The sequence below is a fragment of the Sciurus carolinensis genome, chromosome 5 (genome assembly GCF_902686445.1).
Source record: "Sciurus carolinensis chromosome 5, mSciCar1.2, whole genome shotgun sequence".
Classification (NCBI taxonomy): Eukaryota; Metazoa; Chordata; class Mammalia; order Rodentia; family Sciuridae; genus Sciurus; species Sciurus carolinensis.
In genome coordinates this window covers 165,084,911-165,112,730 of record NC_062217.1, presented here as the reverse complement: position 1 = coordinate 165,112,730, position 27,820 = coordinate 165,084,911, and positions in this window count along the sequence as shown.

The following is a 27,820-nucleotide window of genomic DNA, read 5'->3' as shown; positions in this document are numbered from 1 at the left end:
GTTACAGAATTGAGAGGATTTAAATCCAAAGAATGACACATATATGGCAGATTTCAGGGAGCACAAGGCTGGGCTCGCCTGACAGTTCCTCTCTTGCGTTGTGACACTTGGCTTTATCACAGTTGCTAGTGGCATTTGTGAGATCCTTGATGAGGAGGGAGTTGGACGGCAGAACCGGGCAGCTGGCCCTTTAAGAGCTGGCACCTGTCCTAATGGTGCCTCAGGCCCACTGTGGCCATCTGGAGGAGGTGGAGCTGGGAGGCTGTGGGCAGGACAATGGGCCCAGTACAGGCCAGGTGGTGGTGATGAGGGACAGGCCTCAGTGTCAGGACACCAACTTGGCGGCGAGTCGCCCCACCTCTCTGGGCCCTGGCTCCTTCCCTTTTCCACAGAAGGGCTGCCCTCTGAGTCCCTCTGATGTCCCTTCCAGAGTCAGTGTCAGCGATTCCCCAGGGGAAGTGTCTGGTCATCAAATTGGATCCTCCTCTCGCTGATCAAAATGGCCCCAGCCTTCAGTGTTGCCCCTGCTGGGAGCTCACCTCCTGCCCGAGTCCCTCCCGGGACCCCCGTGCTGGGAGGCCCACACCCACGGTGCCCTGCAACTCTGGAGCAGCCACAGCCGCGCACACAGAGCTGTCCCGGGTGCATCCTGCTGGGCGGGCCCAACAGTCTCATCGTCCTGCTTGTCAGTGAGGCTCAGCGAAGTGAAGTGACGTGCTGTGGGTGAACCTCAGCCCACGTCCGAGGTCGCCTACGAACTGTCCCTGCACGCGCTGGTGACTGCCATCTCTCTTCTCAAGGGCGTTCGCTGGCAGAGGGAGAGTAGTGGGCTGCGCGCTGGTCTGGTCTGAAGCCCAGACCAGACATCTGGAGCCCGCCTCGGATCCCCGGCCACGGAGGGCAGAGGTCGGCAGCCTGCGCCTGCGGTGGGCACTGGGGGTTCCACCAGCGACCAGGGCTCCCTGTGGGGCTCACTCCCCATGGAGGCACAGGCCCAGTCCCTCACTCTCATTGGCTCTCTTCCCTTCTCTGTGGCACCTCCCCACCCACTGCCTGTGCCTCCTGGGTCAGTGTCCCTGAGAAACCACCTGCACCCAGGCCTTGTGTCGGAGTCCACCTTCGGGGAAGCCAGATCGAGATCCTTACCCAGGAGCCACACCTACTAAGTGGTGAAGCTGAGTTTTGGCCCTTCCCTGGCTGGCGCAAGCCCCTCACCACCTGCAGGTTGTCGGGCCTGTGGAAACTTGCTGGACTAGGCCAGAACTCCAGGCCACAGGGTGGAGGTCCTGGGGATTCCTGGCCTCAACTCCTGACTTCAGTGTGGCCCCAGATGATCTGTCACTGGATGGGAAAGCCAGAAACCACAGCTGCCTCTTCCTTAGAGCAGGCTGTTGGCTAAAGGGGAAGAGGTGGGACAGTGGGGAGGGGAACAGGATGCCACTTGCTGGCCTTCCCTCTGGTCACTCACAGATTTCTCCTCCCCAGGCCCACCCTTGGCCCCACCTGGCATCTTAGCCACTACCTTCATGGGCCATGAGCTTGGCAGGGAAGGGGGTCTTCTGTGGCAGGTATGGCCAGCTCAATCTGCTTAGCAGACCTTGTGTGGACTGGAGGATGTGGATGTCCTGGTCCCTGACCTGAAGGTCAGAATGTGGCTTGGCACACGACACGGGTGCTCCTGGAACAATTGTGAGCTATTTGAGGCTCAGGACTTTCTGTTCTGAATCGAGGGCTAGTGACTTCAAGTGTTCAGGGCAGCGCAAGGAGGGGGCTGGAGCAGTCCAAGGAGGGTTCCTCGAGGAGCGGGGAGGTCACTTAGGTCCTGCAGGAAACAGGGGACATTCAAGTGGGAAACCTGAGGAGAGTTCAGGGACTGTCCACACAGGGAGGAGGGGACAAGAGAAACCCACCTGGGGTGCAACAGGACCTTGGCACTAGCAGCAGAGAGCAGAGCACCTACTACTCTGGCAAGAGAGGGCAGGAAGGACAGTGCTGGGGGCTGGAGCGGGGTCCCTGGCCAGAGCTGCTGGCCCAGAGGCGAGGAGCCAGCTCTGCCCATCTGTAGTGTCTGAGAGCAGCCTCTCCAGGTGCCCTCCGCTCCCGCCTCTAGTCTCTTGCTGAGGGTACAATAGGGAGCTGGGGCCCTGGGGCTGGGTGGGCCCCTGGGAACAGAGCTGAGCAGGGCAAGACGCAGGTGGGTCCCCGGGAGACCTCAGCCCACGGGACTTCCGGGGATCCCAGCCGGCACTTGCAGTTAGCAGCGTGTGGCACGAAAGCAGCAGCTGGCTTCTGCGGTCAGGCTGTGGCTGGTTTAATCCGAAAGCGAGCCAAGCTTGCAGCTCGGTGTCCAGCTTTCCTTTGGACTGGGCGCCCTTCGCCACCGAGGGCCGCAGAGCTGCCTGCGTCTGGAGTCATTTCTTAGCTTGCCCCTTTGCTTGTGTTTGACTGACCTTGAAAGAGCCATTTTCCAGGACTGTCACTAATGGACCTTCACATGATGACAATAAATATCCTGGCGCTCGGAAGAGAGAAAGGAGAAGCTGCTACCCGTGGTGCTTCCTGTGCATCAAGGTCCTCTAATGAAGAGTGTCGCGACTGATTCCCCCAGACTTCCTCTGAAGGCCCCGCCATGCTGGAAACAATGCTGTGTTCAAAAATCCTTTAACATTTGTGCAAGACCCTTTTTACCCCATAGAGTTACGTAATGGCCAATAGCTTATTTGTTTTTACGATGTGCTTTCTGTGAACACAAAACACCAAGAGTGGAGGGTGAGTTGTCAATCGGTACTGAGGGGGAAGGATTCTGCCAGTGGACCCGTTTGGAATGTTCAGTGAGTTTCCTGAGACTTGAAAGATTCTTTAAACTAGGAAGTGGGATCCCAGGCCCTAAAGAAGGCTTGATCTCCCGCTCACCTGCCGACATGCAGCATGCGGTCACCCGGGAGCCCTGCCTGTGCAGATGGCCTGATAGCCAGGCCTCCACCTGGGTCTGCTTATTCCCTCCGGGCCGGAGGGTGGAAATGAGTCCTCGTGCAGAGCCAGCCTCCAAGCCGACCTGGGAATGAGGGACGAGCTTAGCTGGTGGCCCGAGCAATGGCCTAACTGCTGTGGGCAGCTGCAGTGAGCTTCCTGGGGTGGGGAGCCAGGCGGGGTGGGTGCCAGCGGGGGTTCCGGGCTGCCTCTGAGCCAGGGCTCCAGGTGTGCACGCAGCGCGGTGTTCTTGTGTGGTCCGAGAGCCGAGCTCCGATGAAACGCCTGGTCGGGAAAGTTGCACTGCGGAGTGGAGAGCCGCCTCGGAAGGCTGCAGAGTTCCTGAGCGGCCCCTACCCTTGGGTCTGGACTCGAGGACGCCTTTGTTACGTCCTGGCTTTGACCTCTGGTTCCCATGGAACCTGGGGTGAGTCTTTCTCTTCAGATTTCTTATCGGCAACACCAGGAGTGGGTCATGGTGTGAGGGCCCTGCTGGCACTGCCATTCTGGGGTCCCTTCGCCCCAGATCAGTCACCGTCATTCAGAGGACCCAAGGCTTCAAAGCTGTCCCCAAGCCGCCCCTGTGCCCCGTCTGTGAGGTGGTCAGGATGGGCAGTTCACCTGGGGCTGCTGATAAGCAGGGTCCAGCCCCTCTGCTTGTTCCAGGCCTGAGCCGCCTCCTTGGAGGAACCAAGTGTCCACTCCACCTGAACTCATCCACCGCTGCTGTACAAATGACGACAATCGTAGTGGCACAAAACAGCACGCATGCGTCCTTTCACAGTTCAGGAGGTCAGAAGTTGGCGGGGGAGTGGTCAGCCCTGGGTGAACAGTGCCGAGTGAGCAGGGCTCTAGGGGAGAATCGCTTCCTCGCCTCCACTGGCCTCTGAGGCCGCCTGGGCCCCTTGGTGCTGGCCTGGGGACTGGAGAGGGGCCTTCTCTCTGAAGCCCTCCCTGTGGCTGCCGGCTCTCTGTGCTCCACACCCCTGGTGTATTTACTCTCTTGCAGTGTGGCGGTGCTGTCTGGTAGGTCTCGTCTCTAACTGGGAGCATCTTCTCTCTGGGTCCCTAGTATTTGTGGGGTGAAAAGCGAGTCTTCGGGCTGACCCTGGGCGCAGAGCAGCTCCCAGGCTGTTAGCAGAGAACTTCCCAGGGGCTCTGGCGGGAGCAGGGGGCTGTCCTATCACACCTATGTGCATCCTTTTCTCTGGTCCTTGGGAAATAAGCACAGATCACGGTCCCACTTTACAGGTGAGAGATTAGAGGCTCTGAGGGGCTCAGTGACGGCCAGGCTCCAAGGGGATGTGACAGCAGAATCCTAATGGCCCCCTCACCTGCCTCTTAGCCTCTCTCCCCACCTTGCTCAGTCTTTATTCCATAAACTGCCTGTTGGGAGTTGAATTGTGTCTGTCACCTCACCCCAAACCCAGAGGTTCTTATCCTAACTGCCAGTGTCTCAGAATATGACTTCATTTGTAAATAGGGCCATTGCAGGTGTAACTGGTAAAGATGAGGCCATTCTGGATCAGGATGGACCTTTTATAAAAGGGGGAGTTTGGACAGAGGTCCACCAGGGAGAGCCAGGGAAGATGCAGGTAGAAATGGGGTGGCTTATCCAAGCCAAGGAATGTCACTTATTACCATTGACTGAGCAAGCCTGGAACAGATCCCTCCACAGACTCAGAGGATCCGTGACTTAGGATTTCTGGTCTCCTGAACCGAGACAGTACACTAATGTAGTTCAGGCCTCCGGTTAGTGGTACCGTTATGACAGACCTAGGACGTAGACACCTCTTATAAGCTGGTGGTCCAGTTCTCAGGCATTAATCCAGCCCAACTGAGCTGTGGCTTCTGCACTTCGAGCCTCTGTCTCCTCTCCCGGCTTCTTTGTGGCTGCAGACACACCAGCCTCCTATATACCCAAGGGCCACAGTTGCTTTACGGGGCCACGAGAGCCTTACAATTCCCTGCATGTAAAGCTTGTGATTTGATGGGTTTTGACACATGTAGACACCCATGCAACTGCCACCTCTCTCAAGATAATAAGCAGATTGGTTACCCTTAAAGTTTCCTCGGGCCCCCCACTGCCTTGCCCCGTCCCCTGTCACTATGGTTGAGTTTGCACTTTCTAGCCCTGTAGGTGTTGAGTACTGGACTATTATCAGTTTTGGGGAGCTATCCCTGCCCTCCTGCTGCAGGGTCTGGCCTTCGCTGCTTCTGCCATCCCTCCCCACACCCCAGTTAACATCCCTCAGGGCAGCAGTTTCTCAGAGAAGCCTCCTCAGACCTCCCGACTGCAGGTCCCTATGACATACTTTGCTGCATCCTCTGCCGCTTAGCACAGGAGCAAGTCCATGGTGCGTGGCTGATTAACGTCCAGCTGGCCATCAGCCTCTGCTCTTCAAGGGTGGGCTGTGATGGATTCTGCTCATCACTACCTCTGGCACCTGGAAAGCGCATGGCACAGAGAGGGCACCTGGTGGACAAAGGCACACCAGTGGGAACAGCAGAAGTGGCAGCCCAAGAGCTAACGACTGCAGTCAGCTTGCCCAGGCCAACCCCACTCCCTGGCCTAATGCTCTCAGGTGAGATCTTTATGCCTTTTCCTGCCTGTGCTTCTCTCTTCTCATCTTTGAAATGGGTGCCATAACCGTGCCAGCCTCCCTGGGTGGTTGTGAGATCTACAGAAGGTGATGTGCACAAAAAATTTCCAAAGATGCCCAACACATAGTTGGTGCTCAATTGATAACGGTCACACATCTGAGGGCTGCAAAGGAATGCAGCAGACCCGGGGCCAGGAGCCGAGCTTGTCATGCTTCTGAACAATGGGGCCGCAGGGCTATTCCCCTCTTCCTGCTAACAAGCTGCATGGTTATGAGCCTCTTGGTGGCTCAGTAATGCTGGAGAATTCAGGGAGCAGGGCTTACTCCCCCTGTGAGTCTGGTTCTGGCCCAGCGTTGGCGTTTTCATGAGTAGCCTGCAGTGCTGGGGTCGCCTTAAGTTCTCTCCCTGGGAACTCAGGCTGGATTCTTTTGGTACAGATGTTTGTGCAGGGGACCATGAATCTTGGCTCTGCAGGGCCTGATGGAAGGCAGAGTGGACATGAGGGCAGTTGGAGCTAAGGAGTCTGGGTTTCCAACCAACCTGACATCAGTAACAGCCCCCCAGTCTCCTTGGGCTGTGTCCTGCTATCAGGTTGGATGTGGTTTAGGCTGAGGGAAGATTAGGACAGGCTCTTGGGTGAAATGATCTGCACAGGCTGATGTGGTCCCAGCCATCTACAGGAGCCCTGAAGATGTTGGATCAGGCCTCAGCAAGGGTTGGACTCGAGTGCATTTCCAAACATCGTAGTCTATGTGAATGGCTACCCTCTTATGTTAGTCAGCTTTGTGTTGCTGTGACCAAAATACCTGACAAGAACAACTTAGAGGAGGAGAAGTTTATTTTGGCTCATAGTTTCAGAGATTTAGTCCATGCTTGGCTGAATCCATTGCTTTGGACCTAAGGTGAGGCAGAATATGATGGCAGAAGAGCATGGTGAAGGAGCATCGCTCACCCTCATGGCGGCCAGGAAAGAGAGGAAGAGGGAAAGGAGGGTCACCGGGAAGATGAACCCTTCTAGGGCACATCCCCAGTGAACTACCTCCTTCAGCCATGCTTACAAGCACCACCAGTCAATCCATTGTAGCTCAAACTACAATGAACTGATTAGGTTACACCTCGTAATCCAGTCATTTCACCTCTGAGCATTCTTGCATTAACACAGGCAATTTTGGGGGATGCTAATCATAAAATTTTGCCCTGGGGTCCCCAAAAGCTCATGTTTATCTCACAATGCAAAATGAATCTGGTCCATCTCCAAGAGTCCTCAGAGTCTTAACATTCCAACATTTCCTGAAAGTCCAAGTCCAAAGTCTCCTTTTAGATTCAAGGGAAACCCTGTAAAAATCAAAAGCAAATTACATACATCAAATATATTGTGACATAGAATAAACATTTATATCCCAAAAAGGGGAATTGGGGCATAGAAAGAAGGAAGGGGATCAAAGCAAGGGTGAAACCCAGCCAGGTCAATGTTAGGTCTCCTAGCTCCATGTTCAGCATCTGGAGCACATGACAGATGTTTTCTCAAAAGGTTTGTGCAGCTCTGCCCCTATGGTCTTGCTGATTACATGTCTCTTGGGAGAAGTCCTAAGTCTTGGCTAGCAGCTGTGAATGTCTCAAGTGTGTAAGGAAAACCTTCACACATTCACACTCATCAGGAATACCTACAGAGAGGAGCATTCCGCTCTGGTCACTTAGAAAAGTAAACAACTGTCCCCAAATTTACCTAGTGTTACCAAGGGAACCTGTATAGGGGTCTGGTGGTCTGATCCCCTGTGGCACATTGTGATTGGGTTAAAAGTCTGTAAAACGTATGGTTTCTCCTGCAATAAATGAGTTTGCAGGTTGCTCGCCACAAACCTGCATTTACCCAACTCCCGGGGCCTGGGTTATGGCTCTGTGGGCTCTTACCTGTGCCTGAGCTAGCATGGCACACACCCCTACACATGGCCTCTCTCTTATCCCATTTTTCTCTACATCCAACAGCTTTTCTTGGCAGAAGGTCAGTGTTACTGGCATTTAAAAATTCCTGATCTCCATTCCACCTTTGGCTTCACCGTCATAGCTTCATGCTATGAAGCCCAGTGATCCACCTCTCAGGGCTTGCCCACTTTGCCTGTTTTTCCTTTCAAAGGACTTCCTTTGAAATCTCCATAGAAGTCTCTGTGACCCCTTAACTTCTGCATTCTGCATTCCTGTAGAACCAGTCCCATGTCATGACACCAAGATCTGGGCTCCCCTGGGCTATAGCTGAAGTGGCCTCTGAGTGCCTGGGTGGCTGAATGCTGTAATAAATCCTGGGGAAACAACTTCTGGGTACTCCATGTGAGCAGGGTGTACCCAAGTTCTCTTAAAGAAGTTTTTACTTCCCTAGTACCAAAAAAATTTAAAAAAAGAAGTTTTTACTTCTACACTCTTGAGCCTGTGATGAATGTGGTCTTGCTAATTCCTTAGATATCCTCAAGACATCTTTCCTAGTGTCTCTGTGCCAAGTACTTAACATCTCTTTAGTGGCTATAATCTCTTCAACAACCATACCTCCTTTAGCTCCAGTTTTACATGCATTTTTGGGGGAGAGGGCAAACTGCAAATTTTGAAAATCCTCTCCTGTTTCTAGCTCCCAATTCTCACAGTAAACCTGGCAAAAAGCTGCCAGCAAAGTCCATGCCACTAACTGAATGCTGTAGTATCTTGAATTATCCTCCATCAGATTAATCATTCCTATTCATCCTTACTCAAAGTCTCAGGACATGGGCAAAACATAGACAGGTTCTTTGTCAGAATGTAACATGGGTGGCCTCTAGTCCAGTTCCCAATAGATTCCTCATTTCCCTCTAAAACCTCATGAGTACAGTCTTTGTTGTCTGCATTCCTCTCCCATTCTGGTCTTTTGAGCTCCCACCATAATCATTAAGCTTTGCTTACAACGTTCTAAGGCTTCTCCATCCTGCATCTCCAAACTTTTCCAAACTCTATCTGTATACCATTTCCAAGGCTCAGAACCACTCGGTCAGGTTAGTCATGGCAACTACCCCACTTCTTAGTACCAATTTCTGTTAGTCAGTTCTGTGTCACTGTGACCAAAATACTTGGCAAAAACAACTTAAAGGATGAAATGTTTACTTTAGCTTATGGTTTCAAAGATTTAGTCCATGGTGGACTGATTGCATTGCTCTGGGCCCAAGGTAAGGCAGAACATCATGGTGGAAGAGTACCACAGAGGAAAGATGCTTACCTCACAGTGGCCAGGAGGTAGAGGGGAGGGGGCCACAGAGGGGACACATCCTTCCAGCATCTCCCCCAGTGACCCACCTTCTCCAGCTGCACCCCTGCCTTCAGTTACCACACAGCCCATTCAAACGATGGACTGATCGGGTTATAGCTCTCATAATCTAATCATTTCACCCCTGAATATTCCTGTATTAACACAGGAGCTTTTGGGGGACACCTCATATCTAAACCATAACACCCCTAAAGTTGTGAAATATACAACCTGTAAGATTGTTCGTGGCTACCCTGTCTGGGCTGCTGGTTTGTGGATTAGTGTTTCAAGGCAAGTGCTCAGATCCTCGGGAACATTGAAGAGAGCGGTGAGGAGCAGAGGGAGAAGCTGGTGATCTGTGGGCAGAGCAGACATCGCACAGTCAGCTCTTCCACTAAAGCAGATGCAGGACCCCAGGCGCTTAGGGAGCCTCCACTGTTTCATCTGTACCAAGGGAACATCAGACGTGCCTCGCTCCCCGCACAGCGGTACTGCGGGACTGTGAGTTGGACTTTGTAGGCTCTCCAACAACTGCTGAGTAGGAAGGATAAGCAATTACTCTGGTGTCTGTCCTCTGGGGCATGATCCAGATGCGACTTGTAAGTCCTCTGAGTTACAGCTGTCCCTGGGAAATGCTCCCAAGGCAGCCATCACTGCTCCTTCACAAGATTTGGGTCATCTGGGGCCTCCTGAGGACCAGAGCCAGCATGAAAGAGCTAGAGCCCTACGTGCTGGGGATGGGGGCTCAGGGGAGGCCCACGAGGTGGGGAGTCACCTGTTTGTCCACACAGCCTCCTGTTCCTGGAGATCCTTCAGTTGGAGGGGGCCAGGGCAGGCTGGTTGCTGCAGACTCTGAGCCATCTGGCAGGTGTTTATGGAGGTCCCGGAGGCATGCCACTCTGTGCCCCAGGCAGCATTGGCACACACTGACAGTGGGCCACCATCCTGAAGCACCAAAACAGGTTCGCTCATGCCTCCTACGATATCTGAAAGAGGCGGAGAATGGTTGTGGATTAGTTTCTGGTCACCGATACTAGCCAGAGTGGGGTTGAATTCCTACTTCATCTCTGCAGGACCTGGGAAGGGGTGTGGCTCCCTGTGTACCTGGGGCCTTGGGACTGGGGGCTCCTCTGTGTCTACTCTGTGTCCTTGCCCTTCACAATCAGGATAGGATGAGGGTGGGAGCCACCTGTTTGTCCTAGGAACTGTTCGATTTTATTTTTTGGAGGGAAAAATGAAAGTCATAAAGATTTCTAGAACAAATCTGAATAAATTTCAAGACTACATAAATGTCATAGTCCCCAAATACCAGATTCATGCAGAGAAAGTTCCAGACACAGACCGGGGTGCCCCAGAGGGCTCCCAGCTGCACTCCTGCGGGTCCATCCTTTCTCCCGATTTTCAAGGCAGACCCACGGGGCCGCCAGCGTTCCTGCCAACTGCCAACAGCTGGCCTGGGTCTCAGAGTTGGAGAAATAGCAGGGTGATGATCACCGAGTCCTTTCGTCTTCTGGGATGAATCACATGACTTGAGCCCGCAGTGGACTCAGGACAGGAGCGCTGGGGTCCCTGGTCCATGTCCCAGAACCTTCTGTGAAGCTCACTCACCTGAAGAGTCCAACGGGCTGACTCACTCCTGGGTGCCGAGGCCTGGCCAGGAAGCTCTTCTCCTGGGGCACCTTAACTCTGGATATGCAGGAATTCATGGAAAGTGTCAGGCCCGGGTTGAGCATATGGGAAGGAGACAGGCCCCCAGGGCTTTGAAGCTTATAGTTGAGGCTCTCCCTCCTACAACCAGCCAGCGTGAAGTTACTACTATCGACAATAGCCCCACGAAAGAGCGTTTGTTTAGTACCCCCTATGTTGAAACCCGAGCTCTGGGAGCCTCTTCTGGGTAACCTGATTGTTTCTGGGCCCTGTGGGTCCCAGTGTCTGTGGGGAGCCACTTTCAAAGAAATGCAGTGTGTCACCTCAGGAGCAATGACGGGAGGTTGAGATGCTGCCTTCCTGCCTGTGGATTCTCGAAGGCAGGGCACTCGGGCAGCGTGGGAAGTTCTGCAGAAACCCTCCCTCTGTTCTGCTTTCCAGAGCCTTCACGGCTGCCTCTCCAGAAACTCGCCCCCACTCCGCCCTCAACACCAGCCTCTCTCTGAAAACCTGCATGGTTTTCTCCCCCAGTTCCCCTCTCCTGATTCCGTGCCAGGCAGATCCACTCTCTATGCCTGCGTCTTTCTCTTGGCATTGCAAGAACCCGTGAGCTGAGCTGGTGCAGGGAGCACACTCTTTAGGGTGGGGTGGGGTGGGGAGAGTGGTGACCGCTTCAGAAGCTGCTTCAGCCGTCATCCTGCCCCAGCCTCCCAAGTAGCTGCGACCACAGGCGTGTGCCACTGTGCTTGGCTTTATAACTTGACGTGGTTTTACTGTATTGTATCACATATTTTTATTCCTAGTAATCCTCATGTGATCACCTGGTGTGGTCAATATTGGTATCCCCATTTACGGATGGGGAAACGGAGGCCCAAGGAGGCTAGAAGGAAACCCAGGTGTTTGGACTCTGGGCCCCTCGGTCGAGTGAGGGGGGGCCTAAGGCAGGGCTCCCTCCAGCTGCATCTGAAGGAGGTACCCGGCATCCTCCCCCTTCTGCCACCTCTCCCGGCAGCTGTGGCCCCGGCTCGTGCAGGACCACCCTGTTCATAGCCACCCTCCTGTGTCCTCGCCGGTTCCCGCTCCACCCTGTCTTGTACGGGGTGGGACGGCAGGTGCCATGGGCGTGGGTCACGCGCGGTCTTGGGTCACGCGCGGTCTTGGTCTGCTCTGGCTGCCAGAACAAAACTCCAGACTGGGTGACCGAAGCCACAGACTTCAGGAGACTGGAGGTCCATGGTCAAGGTTCTGGCAGGCCTGTCCCCCTGCGGTAGATGGCCTTTCCTGTGTGTGTAGGGGGCTGTGGGAGTGGGGCGGAGGGCATGGGGAGGGACGGATTGTGAGCTCTGGTGTCTTTTCCTCTTAGGGACACCAGTCCTGTCAATTAGGGTCACACTCCATGACCTCATTTTACCTTAAATACCCCCTTAAAGGTCCTGTCCCCAAATATGGCACGTGGTGTGTGTGGGGGCTTTAACATATTAATTTTGGGGACACGATTCAGACCATAACATATGCCCACCCTAGGGTGGTGACGGGTCCTGAGGGGACCCTGAGGGGACAAGGCAGAATGGAAAGAGAGGGAACAGACAAGGACTCTGGAGTGGGCTGGAGGTGGGCCAGCGGGGGCAGCACCAGAGAGAAGAGCAGGTTTTGGTGGCCATGGGGGATCCTGTGCTGTGGGTTCTGGCCCTTACTGGGTGTCTTCCCTCTTCCTGTGCCTTAGCTGCTTGGCCTCTATTTGCTCATTTGCAAAGTGGGAATAATTGCAGAATCTGCTTCTTCGGGTGGCCTTGAGGAGGGCATTAGGTAATCTGCTACAGGGCTTGGTACCTGTCAATGGCGAGTAATGGGGCTTGGGATCCTGGGATGGCGCATGGTCCTACGGCACATGCCTTGGATGCACACGAGGCTGCTTAGGGGTGCCCAGCTCCCCTGCACTGTGCAGCAACTGGTCTCCACGGTGGGTTAGAGAAGAGGCAGGGAGCAGGTGAGGGGCTGTCAGCAGACAGGAGTGGGTGGAGGGGACACTGGTCTTGGGGACCCTGGAGGCTGAGGCGGGGCAGCCCAGGTGTGTGAACGAGGCAGGGGCCCCGGGAGAGTTTCAGTCCAGAAGGAACTGGGACAGGGTGCTCTCGGGGGCCTGTCCTCAGGTCCCTCACTGGCTGCCTCTGGCCTTTCAGCTCTGCATGCCCCTTCTCCCTGACGGGCCTGGCACAGCCCCAGAGCTACCAGATGGAGTTGGTGGCGTTCATGAATCGGTGAATTTATTTTACTTGTTTAATAGATAAGATGAAAACGCTTCCTTTGGCAAAGCGGATTCTTCCGTATGGTTTCGTAATCCAGGTCGTGGGAAGGATGGGGGCTTATGAGTCAGAAGAGTGGTGTCTGCCTGTGGTGGCTGCTTTCCTGAAAGCCACAGTGTAGATCAGGCGTGAGCCCGGGAGGCCCAGAGCTAGCCGAGGGCAAGGCTCTGGAGCCTCCCCGTTGCTCACTAACCGGAGGCCGCTGGTGATAAGCTGCCCATCAGACACAGTGCTCACCTGTCGGGGCAGGTCATCTGCGCCAGGACCCTGCTTTAAAGGGATACCCCTGCTTGGTGTGGTCGAATGCCCCTGGGAAGTTCCCCGTGAGGCTTCAGGGAAGGTCTCCTGGGAGGCCGCAGGCGCAGGTGGCCCTGCCTCGCTTCTGTCTGCATGTTTTTTAATAAGTCGAATCAGTTCCATCCCTTCTGAATCCTCAAGTCTAGGCAGAGGGTGCCCCATCCCTGCTCCCTTCACCTGCCTCCCGTGGGAGATCATGCCCCACCAGGGGACCAACATAGATGAATCTCAGGTGTGCCTCCTGCCTTCGTGCTCAGGACGGCAGCTGGCCTGACAAAGAGGCAGCTGCGTGGCTTTTCTACGCCACGCAGCTTCACGGGGGCAGAAAATAAAAGCCCCAGGTTTCCCCTTGCAGTGCGTGTGCGTGGGCACGTTCCTAGGGCTGAGAGACACTCAAAGGGACCCCTCCTGGAATTTCAGTGGAATTTCTTGGCAGAGCCCTATCTTGGGAAGAGGAGGCAGTGGAGGTGTGGAGGCAGGGCGGAGGCTGGGGTTTGCTGGTGTCTCACTGCTTGAAGGCCCATTCTTATTCCTGTCCTGGAAGTCCCCAGTCCACCTTCGTGTTGGATGGGCCCAGGGCTGACCCCTGCCCGATGAGGACGAGGATACCACCTGAGAGGGCTTCCTTAGGTGGGGGTCAAGTGCTCTCCACACAGGAAGTCCTTCCGCCCCGCACAGTCCTTTGTGGGAGGTACTCGCCCTCTCTGCACTTTCCACGTGTGGAAGCCAAAGCCCAGAGGGGCTGTTTAACAGCTCACGGTCACACAGGTGGAAGTAAGTGGAGTCAGGATTCAAATTTCATTTTCCAGTCTGAAATATGGCTGTGGATCCAAGGAAGGGTGCTTCCTTGGCTATAACTGGCTTCCATTTCTTGCTGCCCCTTCTGCTCCCCAAGTTCCTCTAAAGACCCTAGCTATCTTCTGGCTTCTAAGCCACTATGTATATGGGCTTCCCAGGCTGGCATGTCCTTTCACCTGACTAACTCCCACCTGTTCCCAGGACCTGGCTGAGCGATTGCCTCCTCCAGGAAGCTCTCCCTGATCACCTCTGTCCCAAAGTCCACGAAGGTGCTTCTCCTGGTGCTCTGAAGTCTCCTGGGTTTCCCTGAGCAGATCATTGGCTACTACTATTGTAACTGGGGCTCTACTTGTTGGTTTCCACCAGTGCATACATCTAGAGGCTAGGGACTGCTTCTGTGTTCAATAAATGTTATAGTTTGGATATATGGTGTCCCCCAAGGAAGTCCATGTGTCGTGAGTGAGCCGTGATGTCAACATAGATGTCTTTTCACAGTTTCAGAATTTGTTGACAACAATATATTTGCAAGCTGAAACTGGTTCACGTTCATGTTCATCAGTTGCAATTCACCCAGGACTTGTGGGTCACTTGGAAGTGATCAGCCAGGCAATCCACAGGCAATCCCCCCTGTGTGAGACGGTGCAAGAATGTTCAGAGGCAAAATGATCAGGTTATGAGAGGCGTAACCTCATCCATGGTTTAACCCACTGATATAGATTAACTGGGTGGTAACTGTAGGCAGGTAGGGTGTGGCTGGAGGAGGCAGGTCCCTGGGGGCGTGCCTTTGGGGTATACATTTTGTCCCTAGTGAACTGACTTCTCTCTCTCTCTGCTTCCTGATTGTCACGTCCTGAGCTGCCTTCCTCCTCCACACCCTCCTGCCATGATGTTCTGCCTCATCTTGGGCAGAACCATGCAGTCAGCTGTCTGTGGACTGAGAACTCTGAAACTGGGAGTCGAAAATAAACCTCTCTTTCTTTAAAATTGTTCTCTTCAGGTCTTTTGTCACAGTGCTGACAAAGTTGACTAAAAACAGTGAATGAAGGAATGAGCTACTGAACTTGAGTTTCTTGCTGCTGTGCCTGGGATGATCAACCCCCCGTTTCTGGTGAGCAGGGTGGGCTGGTTTCTGGGGTTCCATCCCTCCGCTTCTCATCAGGAGCTGGAAGAGAGTTGAACTTCATGCTTGTCTCATTGTGGCGAGGCTTACATGAGCGAATCAGGTAGAGCGTTGGAACAGCCAGGCCCTGGGCCGGCCGGCATTGTTCAGTCGGGTGCCTTTCATACCGTGGGTGGGGGATGTCGCTGCCCAGGGCTGACCTACTTCTCTCTCGGGCACCACTCTCTTCCAGAATGATTCAGCAATTTGAAATCTGCCTTCTTTTTTAAGGAGCCACATCATTCTCTCACCAAAGACATTCTCGTACCAAAGACATTGAGCCAGGTAAAAATGCCAGCTGACTGTGTGTGTGGGAGGGGTCAGGAGGGAACGGGAACCCAGGAGGTGCCTGGGATTCATGCACAAAGTGGGACCAGGAGCATGAAGCTCCTGCTGACCATGTGCAGCAGCTCGCAGTCTCAGGAATCTAAAGTGTCCCAGAGATCTGGAGAGGCCACAGCGGGGCAAATGCATCCTCCATGAGTGACCGTGACTGTAAACTCCCATAAGCCAGGCTTCTTTGTTCCTTAACTGCTGTGCTGTACTCTGCAGAAACTAGTCCCACCAGAGGCTCTGAGAAGAAGGTTCTCTGGTAGTAATAAATGTGGGATGGCCATTCCCGGACCCCTTCCAGGGCATTCACAAAGCACATCGGTACATTCAAGGCCCTGGCAAATCCTGCGTTAAGGAAGTCCGTGTGTCGTGAGTGAGCCGTGATGTCAACATAGATGTCTTTTCACAGTTTCAGAATTTATTGACAACAATTAATTCGCAAGCTGAAACTGGTTCACATTCACGTTCATCAGATGCAATTCACCCAGTACTTGTGGGTCACTTGGAAGTCATCAGCCAGGCAATCCACAGGTTCTTTTATTCAAATCTCAATTGCTAATGCCAGTAACACCAAACCACCCATCACACTTTACACAACGATATATACATATACATACACTACAGGAAGGCTAAGAGTGGGTTAGGGTGGCCACAGGTTTTTAGGAGGCTGCTGTGGAAGCAAAGGCAGTGAGTAGAGTCACATGCGGAAGAGTCCCCGCGGTGGTCAGGTGAGATTTCAACCACAGAAGCTGATGGAGTGTGGAACTTATTCTTGGCCAGGTTCTGGAAGGCAGGAAGGCAGGCAGTTTGGGTGGGAAATTTCAAAGTGGGCAATGTCGAGCAGGGAGTTTGAGCTGATCAGAAGCCTGGGGACAGGGGCAGAGGTTCATTACCTGCAGACCTTGTGCCACATTCACTGGATGGTCTGATAACAGGTTGATGTGTGCTGCCGCAGCTAGTCTTGGGGTGCTCCTTCTTTTATGGGTCTCAGGTGAGGGGGTTGCTTCATTTGGTGGTCTGGTGTGTGATAAGCTCATGGGCCTGTCTTTTCTGATATAGGGTTGATATGCCCAGGCATCTATGGGCTACCGATTTAATTGGATAAGTTCACAGGTGGTCATTTTTATTAGCACAATTAATTCGTCAGTTTGTGTCTTATGGCTGTGCCAGGCAGATGGTTGTTCACTTGTACAAACAAGGTATAGAGTCATTCTACCTTGGTACTTGTACTCAGAATGAGGTAACTCATGAAACACTTCTGGATTATGAATTTGAGTAACTCATGGTAGGCACAGCCTGAAACTGCTGTTCCATTCCTCATGGAGTAACCTGGAGCACGCGCGGCCTGCTTGCTCCTCACACGCTGAAGCTGTTTAACTCAGTGCTTTTTCTACTTATCCCTTTCCACAGGATATTTTTTGTTATACCTGTCTAGGTTCCTGTAGTTCCAGACATACTTTGGGAAACATTCATTATGGTTGAATCTACTTTTTGAAGCTTAAAAAAATCAGTTAGACTCTATTTCAGTGTCCTAGAGCTGTTATGACAAAGGGCTATGAGGTGGGGACCTCGAAACAGCAGAAATGGCTCGCAGTTCTAGGTGCTTCTGGTCCCGATCCAGGTGACCGCAGGGCCCTGCTTCCTCTGCACCCTTTTGGGGGAGGGAACTCCTGGCCCTTTCAGCTTCGTGGTGGCCTCAGTCCGTGGTGTTCCTGGGCCGTGCCACCACTCTCTGCCTCTGTCTTCACTGAGGTCGTCTTCCCTGTGTCTGTCTCTGTGTCTCTTCCTGAAAAGACACCGGTCAATTTGGTTAAGGATCCAAGCTGCTCCAGTAGGACCTCATCTTAACTACTTACATCTTCAGGATCCTGTGTCTAAATAAGATCACATCTTGAGGTAGTGGAGTTAAGATGTCAACCTATCTTTTTTCTGGGAACTCAATTCAAAGCAAAAGCCCTTCCATGGCAGGTGGCTCTGGGTTGGGAGTTCACTGCAAACAGTGATAGCATCACATGCCATAACTAGCATTTATTGAGTGTCTACTGCATGCAGTCACTGAGTGGAGTGCTCTATGAATGTCATTTTATCAGCCTTACTCAGTTCTCTAATTTACCTCTGTGTAGTGGACAATGAGCAGGTTAGGTGACACAGCCAGGCAGTGGTGACTGGGGACTTAACCCAGCTCTGCATGCCCACACTGCCCTGGCTTGGGTGCCATGCAGCTTCAGGTGGCCGTGAGCAGTCGGGCTTTAGGTGAAGTGCCTGTGCTGCCACCAAGAGCCTTTTCTACTTGCTCTCTGTTTTTTGTCCTCGTATATTTATTGGCCATTTGGATTTGATCCTTAGTGAATTTATGTTCATATCTGTTGCTCTTCTCTCCTTCCTTCCTCCTTTCTTCTCTTTTCTTTCTTCCTTTTATTGGTGCATTACAATTATACATAATAGTGGGATGAATTGTGACCTATTAGTACATGCACATGATATAATTTGATTAATTCCCCAGTACCTCCTCTTTATTTTTCTAGGACTTATCTTTGTAAATAGTTTGAGGTTGGGATCCAGTGGTGTTTTTCTTCCAGAAGGATATCCACTGGGGCTAGCATTTTTTGTTAAGAAAACTATTCTTTCCCACTAAATTGCCACTCAATCACTTTTTTTTGGGGGGGGGATGTGTGGGATAAAACAGGGAAAGCGCTATGGAGGAGCAGGATTTCAGGAGCTTCAGGAGTGTTAGGATGAAGGAAGGGTTCCTGTGGGGAAGGAAGGGGGCTGTGGACAGAAGGGTCAGAGGAGAAGGGGCAGGTATTCAGGGCTCAGAGAGCCAGGCAACACTGGGTTAACCCCTGCATGGTGGAGCACACCTGGAGGGGCGGCTCCAGAACTAGAGTCTCTAGCTGGGTTGGGGTCAGTGCTGCAGGCAGACCTGTATAGAGGAGTGTGCCCATGTTACAGGGAATGGTCCCAAGTGATGTCACTGGGGTGTTGATGGGGAGGCAGGGTGCAAAGTCTGGAAATTGGGGAGAGGAACCAGAGGGACTCCAGAGGCTGGAGAACTAGGCAGGAAACAGCACAGTGCCCCTGGTGTGGGCCCCACAGGAGTAGCAGCTGCCCTTGGTGCCCTGCCCGTCCCCTTGGGACTTGCCTTCTGTGCAGCAGATGGATTTTCCAGAAACACCTGATACTCCACCTGGGCATGTGCCCACTCTATTCCCAGGGCTGCCAATAATGCTAATTAACATCGCTTCCTTCCTCCCTCACCCTCACTGGAGGTGGAACCTAGGCCCTCGCTCATGCTAGGTATACGCTCCACCTCTGAGCTGCACCCCAGCCTCCTAATTATGTTAATTAATGAAGGAGAGATTTGAGTAGGGTACCACCAGGAGGACTCAACATTGGAGGTTGTAAGCAACAGAAAGACGACTCCAGCGTAAACCAGGGAAATCCTGGCACGGGGAACTGAAAAGTCTCGCGATGCTACAGCCGGATGCACGGCTGGATCCGGGGACTGGGACATAGACATCAGATCTCTCCGCTGCTTAGCTCCGCTTTTTCTTTCTGCTGGCTTCCTGCTCACCACGTGGTGCCTCTACTCAGGCCTGTTTATATCCTTCCAGCAAGCAACCCAAATAAAAAAGGTCATGCCTCTCGTGGTGTGGCTCACGCCTGTAATCCTAGCAACTGGAGGCTGAGGCAGGGGGATGGCAAGTTCCAGGCCAGCCTCAGCCGGCCTGTCTCCCACCAAAATCATGCTTCGCTGGGTGCTGAGTAAAGGACGGACATCAGAACCAATCCTTGTGGCAGGGCGGGGAGAAGCGAGCTGATTGGCTAAGTCTGTTCCTGGGCCTGCCCATTGTGGGGTGGGGCTCAGCATCTTGAAAGAGGTGGTCTGAGAATGGGGTGTCACCTCTCCAGGGAAGGTGGCCTCGGTTTCCTGGGAAGGGGCTCCGTGAGCAGGAAACAGGATGGGCAGGTGAGCGGACCAATACCAGCGAGTAGAAGATGGACAGAGCAAGCAAGGCACGGAGCCCCAAGGCAGAGGGAAGGACAATTTAGATGACTTTCTTGTGAGAAAGGAGAAAGCAAGCATTAAAAAAAAAAAAAAAAAAAAAAAAAGTTTTGTTTTGGGTTTAAAACTTTATTTTGAAGTGACTTTAGATTTACCCAAGGGTTGCAAAGATTACACGGAGACTCCCTGAGCACCCGGATTCAGTTACCATCTTATGTAGCCATGATGTGTTCAGTCAGAACTCAGAAATTAGCATGGAGTGTCAGTCATCACTGGTAACTAAACTAGGGGCTTGATCAGATGGCCCCAAGGTTTCCACCATGTGCATTTCTGCTCCAGGACCCAATCCAGGATGCCGTGTGGCTTCTACTTGTCACGTCTCCTTGGTCTCCTCTGGTCTGGGACAGTTCCTCCCCTTTCCCTGATTCTCCTTATCTGGACACTTGAAGAACAGCGATCAGGTGTTTCACAGAATGTTCCTCAATTTGGGTTTTCCTGATGTTTTCTCACACGTAAATGAGAATATAGATTTTCAGGAAGAAAATCACCACTTGTGGCTAGGCATATGATATGGTCTGAATAGTGTCCCCCCAAAAATCTATATGTTGAAACCCTCACCCCCACTGTGGTTATATTTGGAGACGGGGCCTTTATGGAGGTATGTGAGGTTACATGAGGTTGTAGGGTTGGGCCCTAATCCAGTGGGACTGGTATTCTATAAGAAGGGAAGATACCAGAGGCTTCCCCTTGTCCCTCACACAGAGGGTCGTGCCAACACAGCTTACCACCGGTGGTGCTAACCAGGTGATTGTGTGGCCCAGATGCTGCCTGCAGGTCTCTCTATGATGAAGACACATTTTTCTCTTCCCATACTCTGTTCAGAATGTGGGGGTGTGGGATGAGTTTTGTCCCAGGAAGGGAATGGCAAACACCTCTCTGCCCTCCTCTGTTCTTGCTCTTCTCAGGGACAGGGTCCAGGTCCATCTGCTGTCAAATGCTAGACTAGACTCAAGCCCTGTGCTCTTTATCATTTTCCAGGAGGTCTGGTGGTGGCTTCTTGTGGTAAAGGGTTCTGAGTATTGGGTGCATCCTTCTCCCATGATGGGGACATGGGGTGGTACTGTTCATAGGACTGTGGTGTTTTGACAGCTGGTTTGGGGCTCGGGCTGTGCACATCTGTTTTCTACTTGGGAAACCTGGGCCTAAGCCTGATGTGGTTCATCTTCTGGAGATAGCTGGTGCATTCTCAGCAGGACAGGGTCTGCTCCCAGGAGCCAGGAGTAACTGAATTACCTGAGAGGGAAGTTGGTGGCCTCTCACTTGCTAGGAGTACACAATGTCTCTTTTGAGATGACAGGATAGCAGTGGGTGAACTTTTGATGATCTGAGTGGGAGCTCACAGTTCAGGGCAGGATCAGTGCCCTGGCACAAGCCCTGACTGTTTGTCAGGTTATCTGCTGCCCTCTGGTTGCCCTGGAAATGACACAATTTGCAGGTTCATTCATTTGAATCCTGTGTGCAGTTATGTTCTGAAGGATAATCAATGGTCACAGCAAGTAAGACCCTGTGTGCAGTTTGCTATCCTGGTGAACAGAGGGTTTGTACATTTCCTGAACTCCCGTGGAATTTGAGCACTTCAGTTCTTGCCAGTTCCGAGGGGCAGGCTGGGAAGAGAGCATTGATGTGTGGATTTGGAGTCAGCCTGGGTAGGTTCAAGCTTCAGGTACATCCTTTATTATCTTGGTGGGACCTCTTCAAGTCACCTGAGTTCCTGAGTCTAGTGTTTCCTCTGAGAACAGGGATAATAATAGTATAGCATGCAGCCCAGCAGCTCAGGGCCTAGCTGACTTTCAGGTCATTAGAAGGAAATTCATTTTTATTATTATTATATTTTTCAGTACTGGAGATCAAACCCAATGCCTTGTACATGTTAGGTGAGTGCTCTGCCCCTGAGCCACATCACAACCCTAGGCAGGAAATTAAAAAAATTATACATGAAAATATTTTCTATGCGTGGGGGGAGGCTGGTTGTACCTGAGCTCATGGGAGCCTTGTGGTGCCCAGGAGCACCCAGGCAGACTCAGAGGGCACCAGTGAAATGTGGGCAGTCAACACTGAGGACAAGGGACGCCTCTGTGGGGAGGCATTGTGATAACTGGAAAGTACTGTGACAAACGCCGGTACCCCACACAGTCACCTTTTTGTGGCTCCTCATATCCCGTTTGTGAAGTGGGATTGATAAGAATGATCTTCACCCTGGGTTGTTCTGAGAATCAAATGACGTACATATTATTTCTCTCTCTCTCTTGCCTTACTGGGGATTGAACCCAGGGGTGCTGTACCCCTGAACTCTTTATTTATTATTTTGAGACAGGTTCTTGCTAAGTTGCCCAGACTGGCCTTGAACTTGCGATCCTTTTGCCTCAGCCTCCTGAGTAGCTGTGATTATAGGCCTATGCCACCATGCCCAGCTACTTCTTAGAGATTAGATGACAAACATGAAGCCACACAGCTAAGGGCACTGGTGCCAGCCACTGACTGGACCTTGTCATATTCAGCATCATATTCCCATGAAGCCACCACTCGGTACCCATGGTTGCAGGAGCAATCAGGTGCTGCTTCCACATCCCATGTTGCTCGGGTCTTGGAGAGGCTACTTGGTTTGCCCAAGGTCATAAGGAGGTTAGAGGCAAAGCTAGCACTTGAGCCAGGTGGTTTATTCTGAAGCCCAGACTGTCCAGCCCTTCATTTTGTGGTTGACAAGAGAGGTGCCAGGTGTCCTGGTATCCAGTGGCTGGACCCCACCTAGACCCTGCCTCTGGTTAACCAATCCGGGACCCCACTGCCCTGCACTGCCAAGGAGGTTGCAGGTGGTAGCTGCCAGGATGCATGGGACCCTCGGCTTGCTCCAGGAACTATGTGAGGGGATTAAGAGGCACAGATTGTTTCAGAATAGCTATTGGAGCCAACAATTATTATTTTTTTATACAATGGGTAAAATTTTCCTCTCCTTACTTGCTCTCCTGCTAGAAGACTCAATTGAATAAGTAAGAGAAACAACCACATGTGCTATTCGAAAACTGTTTAGTGCAATTACTGCTGCAGATTTTACTGAATTTGAAAATGATAGATGGCAAATCTTAATTTCCCAATCTCTCCATCCTGGCAAGCAGTTTGTTAAAGACTAGCGGTGCGGCTAATCGCCGGCACATAATGCCCACCAATACATGGTTTTCCTTTTTATATAACACATTATGCTAATCACCCTGTATTCCATTTTTCAATAAAAGGTCAGCAGAGCACTGTTTGTTCAGAATGTGCAATTTAAACTTCATGTCTGTCATTAGAGATAATCTAGGTTTGCTGCATCAAGTGGGGTTGTCATAGAAACCAGACCCGCAAGCTCTGTTTACGGCCTTTGGAGAATAAACACTTTGCATTTACTTCTTTGGAAAGGAAAAAAAAAAAAAAAGACCAAAACATCAAAAATCATCGAACAATTAAGTAAGGTTTGAAAACAAAGCAGTAATAGCCCAGAAGAGAGAGCTAGGTCATTCATCAAAAATCAATAACTGTCACACAGTTGGTCTACCCGAGCGTTCAAGCAGGAGACTGACGTAAGTGGTCAAATATTTCCCCTGAGAAGCGCAAGTAAGGGAAGAGCCATGTGTTATTATGCTGAGTACGGAATTAATTTAAGTGTGCTAATGGGTTTTATCCAAGCTATTATACCCTTGAAAAATATTTTGTGTGAATTGCACTGAGTGTCTGATCAGGCTTTTTATGCCATGTGTTTGGACATTCATTTGTGAATTCCAAATAGCCCAGATGATTCCATATTATGGTTTCTCTGATCTTCCTTCTGTCATCTATAGGAACACTCCCAGGAAGCAGTTCTGGGTCCTGGGCCTCAGCATTTTAAGATCCTGCTTCAACAATATTACCGTTTATCAAATAAAACAACAGGCTGCCCAGTTAAATATTTTAGTATAAGTATGTCCCAAATATTGCATGGGGCATACTTACACTGAAATTATTCATTGTTTATCCAAAATTCCAGCATAATGGAGGATCCTGCATTTGATCAGTGGCCCTGTGCCCAGGGGGCCTGAGGAGATGGGAAGGCAATTCTCTCACCTCCACTGCCAGCCTCAGGCCTGGGTGTCCTTTAACAGGGAATGGAGCTGTGTGCACAGGATGTATGTGCATGACTAATCCTGTTAAGTCACAGTGTAATTGTGACTCTAATTTGCTGGAGGCACCAGCAAAGTCAAGTTCAAAAAAGTCACTCGCTCAAAAAGGACCAAACACCCACTGGGCATAGCCACCACATAGGGAAAAGCTTTTAGGGTTTTTTTGTTTCCACCGAAAGAGGATTGTTGTACCTCCTTTCCTGGGGAGGAGCTAACCATCCCCAGTTATTTTTGGAACTGGGCCAGAGGAAGGATCTGAGGCTGATTCTCGGTTCGTGATCTTCAAACAGGGGCTGGGAAGGTGGGGTTCCCAGAACTACAACCCTGGCTGAGGGCAACCGTGTGACCTCTACTCACAACAGTTTGTCGTTGGCAGAAGATGGATTCAGTAGATTACTTTGTTGTAGGAAATGATGGTCATTTCCTTCGGGTTGATACCAATACATGCTTTCTGCTCAACAAGTGGTAATTTAGCATCTGCCGCCTTGGGACAAGAGCCCTGGGGGACCTGAAGTCAGCGGATGGTCAGTCCTTCCAGGATGATGCAGTCAGAGGGAGAGTTGAGCACAGATGTCACCCTGGAACCCAAAGTTGGGGTTAAATGCCTGAGCACAGGCAAAAACAAATTACCTGGGAACCTGGGGAGTCTTCTTGGAGGAGGGGTCCTTGCAGTAAGTCATGAGTCCATGTAGTCAGTCAGTAGTTGATATTAGAAAAGTTCCTAGAAGCAGAGCAGAGGCCTACCAAGTTGAGGCTACCAAGTCGAGGCTGGAGGTGGGGCTCACTGAGGCTTTCCTGCAGTTACAATCTGGGAAGTGGAAAGTCTGATCCCATCCTGGGCAAGAAAGTGCAATGGTTAAGGATAGACTCTGATGCCAGGTGCCATGGGGCACGCCTGTGATCCCAGCTACTCGGGAGACTGAGGCTAAGTTGCCCCCAGCCTGGGGAACTTAGCAAGACCATGTCTCAATAGAAAAATTAAAAAGGGTTGGGAGCTTTGCTCAGTGGTTGAGTGCCCCTGGTTCAGTCCTCAGTACTGGGACAGGCAGGATAGGCGGTGCAGTTGGAGGCCGGACGTGCCCCTCTCCTCTGCTGTTCACCAGCTGGAAGCTATACCATCTTCTCCTGCCTCGGCTCCTGCCTCTGTTAATGGTGGTTGTGTCTGCTTTATCATTTATTTCTGTGAGAATCCAGTGAGATAACGTGAATTGGCTGTTAGTACAGTGACTGGAATGTCCTACAGGGTTGAAAAGTGGTGTTGTGTTGGGGTCATTTTTTCTCTATTGCTTTCAGCCCCTTCCATTCTGATCCTGCCTCCCAGCCTTAGGCCAGTGCAAGCTTCATGCCCAGGACTGTAGTCCTTTGCCACCTGCTCCCCTGCTTCCTACTCCTTGGCTTGCCTGCACCTCTGTCACCTCTGCCCACCTCTGAACTGACCCTGCAGGGGGTGGTGTAGGTCCTTGAACTTGCTCACTGGTCTTAGCTCTTGTCACTGCTCCAGATCTGGGTCCCGGGCTCCTACCTAGATTGGCGATCTTGGTAGAGCGTCCAGCAATGTCTCCTCGAGTGGCCCTGCCCTGAGCTTTGGACTCTGTTCTCAGCTTCTGGTTTGGCTCTGTCTTCCTCGCCGACCCTTTGGAGAGGGTCTGGAGAGTGTGACGGGCTGACAGATCTGGCTCCATGACTCTAAGGGAAATGACTAAACGGACTCCATTTTGCTCTGAGACTCCAAGTTATGTAGGAAATAAGCTTCTCCCATGGGAACACCCCGCCTCTGTGCCCATCCTCAGTTACTTACTGTGACATGTTTAACAATACAGAATGACAATTCCTATGTAAAGAAAAATTGCTCTCTTTTGATTCCTATTGCTCCTAAACAGTGTACCATGTGAACAGAGATTGTGTGGATGTTAGTACCCATTCTTTAGTTTGTACCTAGGTAAGGGTCATTTTGACCCACTTCCCCCTCTGTCGATGATCTCATTATGTTAATGTGTAATTTTGAATCATAGCAACAGACACTTATGATTGATGTGATTTTTAGTATAAGAACCCCTACAACCCTGTGGTCAGGGCTGTTCTCCCAATAACCATTTTTTGGGGCATTGTGTGAGACAGTCAGTTGGCCGGCTTAATAAAGACTCTCAAATTTGGGCTTCTCAGTGGTGATGGGTCTGTTCCTAAGTTGCGCCCCATAAAAGAGAGTAGAGAAGGCTTTGCAGAAGGAGGGAGAGGAAGCATCATGCGCAAGAAGAGATGCAAACACAAGTGGCAGGTTTAGCAAAGAACAGGTGGTCCAGGATGTGAAGGAAGCAAGGCTGCCTGGGGTAGAGCCGGGGAGAATGGCAGTGTGGGTGGAGGGATTCTCCGGGGTGTGCAGTTCTGGAGCGATATACACTCTAGCCAAGAAAGGCCAAGGCCTGCCAGCCACCACCAGAAGCCGGGAGGGCGGCACAGGATGTCCCTCCCCCAGAGCTTCCATGGAGCCTTTGTGAGACTGTCCATCAAGGGGACCCATACTCCTGGGACCCAGGCTGTTCAGACTTTGTGATCCCTTGTGCAGGGGCTGAGCATAGGGCAAAAGCTGAGGCAATAGGCATTCCCTGAGGTTGCTGTGCAGACAGAGAAATTCTCTGCAGTGGGTTAACTAAGTGTACCGATCATGTCATGCCATAATAATGCTGTATAACGAGCGATCACATAACCTCAGTGGCACACAACAATGGGAATGTATTTGGCTCTCAAGTCTGTGGGGCTCAGCTGAACGTGGCTTTGCCTGGACATCTGCTGATCTGTGCTGGCTGGGGCAGGGGTGGCTCAGCACAGAGCCTCAGGCACCATCTGCGGTGGGCTAGTCCAGGCACGGGTTCATTGGCCAAAGTTGGTCACATGGCCAACTAAGAATCAAGGGAGGGGGAAATGGATTCTGCCTCCTTAGTAAGAAGAACTGCAAAGTCCCATGGCCAAGGCATAGATTTGGGGAGGGTTGAAAGATTGAGCAGATGAGGGCAATCATGCTATCACCCTGTGCTGAGCTAGAAGGATGTGACTCAGGGCAGCTGCTGCATCTTTTGCCTCCCATTGAAAGAGAACCTATCTGAGAATGAGACCAGGCAGAGGGAGACTGAGCCAAGTAGTGAGGAAGAAGCCAGAACCCTGATCCAGCTGTACCTGCAGCCTCATCCCCCTTGGACTTCCTAGTTATATGAATTAGCAAGTTCCCTTGTGTGAGTTGAGCTCTTGCCACTTACAATGGAAAGAAGCCCAACTAACATTGCTCTGAATGCCAAGCAAAGGCGTTTAGATGTTAAAAATGTCTAAGGAGAGACATTTATGTCTAACTCCTTGTTTAAGGAATATAATTGGTGGGAGGGTGAAAATCATGAAACCCTTGCAATTCCTCAAAAGCAAGAAGGATGAGACCTGAATTAGGGCCAGGGAAATGGGAAGGGAGAGGAGGAGACACAATGACACTTTGCAGAGAGAGAACTAATGGGATTTGTGACTGGATGGGAAGTATGATGAGAGAGTGTGAAATAAAACATATTCAGGCTTTTTCACCTGGAAGATGGAATGGAGGTTTTGGGGGCGTGCTGGTAAACTGACTCTCAAAACACACGAGTCCCGTTACAGGACTTGCCAACCTCCTTGGTATAAATACTCCCAGCATGATTGATTTTAAGGGACCAACACTTTAACAACCGGCGGATATGTTTTTCTGAATATTAAATGTTGCCTCTTGGGAGCCATTGTGACCAGCGCCGGCACACCAGTACAAGTTCTGGGAAGCCCACACGCTAGGGAATGCAGCCGGGTTTGGGACACTTTAAATTGGAGTTTCCAATCTTTGCAAGACTTTCCAAAGTTTGCGAGACTTTCAAATCTTGCAAGAGAAGATGCCTGGAGAGGACGTTGGAAAGACAGTCCCGGGCCTCAGCAGACAGGCTCTGTCTAGGCAGAGTCACTGCGGAAGTGGCATCATCGTTGTCTGGGAGAAGGTTATGTGGCAGGAAGTGCCCTTTGACTCAGCTGGAGTGGCGGGCGACTCACAGGCCTAACTTGGCACACAAATGGATTGTGTTGGCTCATGTGGTATTATTAAAAATTAAAGTTCATTGCTGTTTTTGTTTCCTGGGGCTGCCATAACCAATTACCACAAACTGGGTTTCTTAATACAGCAGAAATTTAATCTTTTGTTGTTCTGGAGGCCAGGCTTCGGAAGTCTGGGTGGCCACAGAACTGGGTCCT